This window comes from Sebastes fasciatus, chromosome 16, assembly GCF_043250625.1.
Source record: "Sebastes fasciatus isolate fSebFas1 chromosome 16, fSebFas1.pri, whole genome shotgun sequence".
In the NCBI taxonomy this organism is placed as follows: domain Eukaryota; kingdom Metazoa; phylum Chordata; class Actinopteri; order Perciformes; family Sebastidae; genus Sebastes; species Sebastes fasciatus.
The window spans coordinates 26759307-26763866 of record NC_133810.1 but is presented as its reverse complement, the minus strand read 5'-3'; the positions used below and the strand labels follow the sequence as shown (position 1 = coordinate 26763866).

The 4560-nt window shown below is 38.9% G+C and overlaps 1 protein-coding gene across 6 annotated transcripts in view; it reads left to right on the top strand.

Moving 5' to 3' along the window:
• Positions 1-1256: 1256 nt before the first annotated feature.
• Positions 1257-4560, top strand: part of auts2a (activator of transcription and developmental regulator AUTS2 a) — a 507388-nt gene continuing 504084 nt past the window's right edge. For all 6 annotated transcript variants that reach the window (XM_074611210.1, XM_074611212.1, XM_074611211.1 and 3 more), the window contains exon 1: positions 1257-1555. The gene's annotated coding sequence lies outside the window, so the exon portion shown is untranslated. The remainder of the gene's footprint in view (positions 1556-4560) is intronic.

Here is a 4560-nt window from a genome sequence, read left to right as displayed (position 1 = left end):
TTGATGAGGTTTATTTGGGATAAAGCCTGGGGAAACATTTTGGTTCATGAGTTTGTGTTGTGTCCATCTATCCTTTGGTTGGAAATCAAAATGTTGTCAGTTTGTCTTTGTTTTTATATTTTGTCTCAAACTTGTCTTGGTCTTGTGGGTTTCCCCGACTCGCACAGCCCGACAGATGAGTTTGTTGACAGTTTGTGGGTCCTGGTCCTGTCTAGAAGGTAACCCACGAGTTGGGAAACTCGTGAGATGGGTAAGGTTAGGCATTGATCTCAAATAGCAAAGGCATAGGCGTAGTTTGAACTTTAAGGTTTGGGGTTCACAAAAAAAATCTAGAAGGAATGTAATGTGTACAACGCAGAGAGGTGTAATGTATTGGGATGCGTTTAGCCTACATATTACACCCTCCAAACAGAATGTGACGCGAGCGTCGGTAGCAAAATCAGTTTGATCGCATTGTTTTCTATTGGAATTAATTAGAGTGACGAAGCGCTGCACAGCTGAATTTATGTCAGACGTCCTGTTTCTATTTATTCCTTATTCCAACGGATGAGGAACGTCTGATTGGTGAAGTTGAAATGAGGAGTTATCTGATAAGATACCTCCTCATTTCACTACAAACACCTAAAGAAGGTGACAGCTGGCTGGAGGGAGATCGTCAGGAGTCATTTTCAGTAAATATCGCAGTATAAAAGCTGTGTTTTCTGTTTAAAAAAACACAAATGTCGGAAAATGGCAAGTAACCTACTACTAGTCTGATCTCGACCGCACGTAACAGAAAGTGCATATTTAACGGTGTGGACAGAGTGTCCAATGTTATCAGGCTATAAGTAAATAAAAATACCACAATCTATCTTCTTTCAACTTCTATCTTCTTATCTTGTTGGTTTCTTATTCTGTCAATATGAAGACAGAACAAGGTTGATATTATTCATCATTACAATAAATTATTAGTTCTAAGTATAATATAATATATAGATGCATCGAGATGCATATCGATGCATCGAGATGCATATCGATGCATCGAGATGCATATAGATGCATCGAGATGCATATAGATGCATCGAGATGCATATAGATGCATCGAGATGCATATAGATGCATCGAGATGCATATAGATGCATTGAACCAACACAAACTGCGCCTGTGAGTAAAGGTGGAGTATCTTTGGTTAAGGTTAGGCATTGAATTTGATTGGTTAAGGTTAGGATAGGTCGTCGGGCAGAATGTATCGCGAGAGTTTTTGCCAGATTTCGCAATTTGCGGGTTACCATCGCCCGTTTTTGTGCAGGGTTTTGTTTTCGCCACTCGCTCTTCTCACGATGCAAGTTTATGATACTTGAGAGAATTTCGGACGTGTTAAATTGGCTACCACTAAAGTTAGATGGCAAAGCCTAAAGTTTGAGTAACTGTAAACGTTATGCATGAATGAAAAGCCAGTAAAAGTTTATCCACACCTGCTGAGTTGCTAACGAGGAGGAGGAGAGACTGCTGCAGGTGCGTCAGAGGAGACCATGCAGGGCTTGGAACTGCTAAAAGTGAAATTCTGGACCAAAAGGTAAAAAACAAAAACTCCCACTTAACGTTACAAACTTAAGAATAACGTTTTTATCAAATGACTTTTGACTGAATGCTTTAAGCGCTCCTGAGTCTCTTAAATGCATTGAATAGCATCGCTTGTTAGCATAGTTAATGTCAGTAATTAGTAACACCTGTGTTTTTCCTACTAATCTTATGTCAAGTGAAAATGTGTGCTGTGAAAGGGGCTTTATTTTGTATTCATTGTGCAATTCCTCATATGACTAGTAACCATATTTCAATCCTGCTGTAGTTTGAATGATTTTTCTTTATATATTTCATCCCTATTTCTTTATGTAAGTATTACAAATACATTGTTGTTAATTACATGTGAGTTTCACATCTGATTGGCTGTTCTTGCTCTGAGCATACAACAATTTGGATTGCTCATGTTAACTGTACAATTATGTTTCCCCAATTTATTTCCTAACATGAAGTTGTAAATGCTGTTTCAGAGATGTTTCTCCCTCAAGCAGGGATAAAATGCTTGTGGAGAAATACTGCATAATGTAATGGTTTATTATACAGTCCAAAACTACTGGAATGATCTAGTTAAATACCTAGATACATAGCCTAAATATGTAGGTTTTTCCATGGTAGAATGTAAATTCCCCCTGGGTTGCAAAACTCCCAAATTCCCAGAAAAAACTGTTTCCTTATAGGTAGCTATATTGCCCTGACTGAGGAGTGTGTACATGTGTGTGGGAAAGCACATACATGTAGTATCCTGAAGTGTGATGCAATGTCATATTGTAGTTGTATGTCCTTGATCAGATAATCTGTGAAATTTCTGCTAATCTGTGTGATGTGGTCTGTTGTTTTTATGGGTGTAGTTCATTTATGACTTTCTGTAGTCGTGTCTGCAGATGGCAGCCCATGCTGCATGCTCACCATCATTTGGAGGATCAATAGAATCTGTTTTGCAGTAGAGCTGAATTAGCGAATATCTATTTACAGGCTGCTCCATATTTTGGAGTAAACTACTCCACTGATGATTTCCTGATGATCATTTGAATCCAGTGGATTGTCCTGAGTGGTTCATTAGGTTGTATAACACTTAACTCTAACTTGAATAACCTTGATCTTGGCTTGACTGTGGTTAATCTTGGACTCGACTTGCCTACAGTCCTGCTAGTCCTGCCAACAGATATTCACTGATTTGGCTCATAGTCATATTCAGGAGAGATAGATAATCTTTGGGAGGAGGGAGATTTGTGTCCGCTGTCTGAACATATTCCACACAAAAACATGCATAACAGATTTGTTGCAGCAGAGCCTGCGCCGAGATGAACATCTTGAAATACAGCGCCTCTCTGTTGGTTTTATCTTTTTGGCTTACATGGTAAAAGCATCTTTTTTCCACACAGCAATCTGTTGCAATTGCTTTCTCTAATGTAACATTACTTACCCCTGACTATAACTCATAAATGTGGCTAGTATTGCATTTTGTGAGATTGTTAAAGGGCCTAAAGTCTTTTCAATGCCATTGTCTTTTAGAATTTGACATTTAATACCCACTGTCAATAATACAGAGGGTTGCTGGAACAGACTGTTAACAGACAGTTATAGAGCCTAACTGAAGCGACTGCCGTCTTTTCTTTTATGCCACTCACTTGCTGCTCTTATTACCACACATGAATCCATGTTATTGCAGCTGTGCCGTCATATCCTAATAGACATATCCTGGTAATTCACCAGAGGGCAGTCTTGCCACACTAAAAACAACTGATCCATCCTGTCAGACTAAACCCATTAATTAAATCCATCTTTAGTCAGCAGTGAAGAACCTGAGAATAGATTTCAAAGTTTGCACACATTATGCTGAAATATAAAACTATCACTGTTTATAGATGTTCCTGTGTAAAATGGCCTATGATTTGCAGTGTTAATGAATAATGAGATGATGCGAGTGGAAATAATTTTTTACATTCACATTTAAGGTACTTCCCTGCCTGCTATTATACACAGTAATTCACTCCTATATGGACAACCAGAACGTAATTACACAGGACGATATACATTTTATCATTTTAAAAGGTAATGGTATATAAAACACAAATTGTTAGATAATATATAGTATGTTTTGTTAATCTTTTACATGAAGAGGTTTGACTTGCATCCACAAAGTCAAGGCTCTCCTCTCTCTCTGTGTTGTGGAGGCATTTATGAAGCACTCTGCAGCAGTTTGTTGTGTTGCTGCAGTTTCCCGGTGCTGTGAGAGATGCCTGAAGCAAGTGAGGGTGAAATCACAGAGCAGTTTTGTTTTCACTGGCGTTGCCGCTGTGCTTCCAACACCTAGCACACAAACTACGACCCCCTTGCAAACTTCAGAAAAAGGGTGATAAGGAGCAGACAGAAGGAAGTGAGAGGGATGTATTTATTCTCTGTTCAGTATTGAGACAGGGCAAGAGGAAACTCCAGGGTTGTCCAGTTAAACGAAGCGTGTTGAGCTCGTTGTGTGATGGCTGCGGCGATTGTTCGCTTCCTTGGAAAGACCTGCTGATGGCATTCATTTTGTAATTAGACACAAGCTCTCATGCTGCAAAGTCCATTAACGGGTTGATGGTATTCCAATATGTCAAACTGACTGAGCTGATTAAGTTGTGAATGTGAGACGGAACACAGCTGCTCCATTCTTCTATACAATGTAAGCAGCAGATACATCTATAGACACAGATAATCCAGCAAGCTTTTACAGAAAAGCACGGCCTCAAGTCAGACACATGACACACTAATCAGGTAATAGCTGAGTTTATGTTGACAAAGGACTTCTTGAACAAGAAGTTAAGAGGATCACAGCTTACGAGGAGGCTTATCAGCTCGTTATTGTCATATTAAAATAAGATATCATGTCAGAAACAGCTCTTTTGTTTACAGCATCACACAGTCTGATTAGAGATGCAATCTTAGAAGAATCTCTTTGGAGGAAGTGAAAAAGACAAAGACATTGTTCTGATAATCTGATAATATTCTACAGGGATATAA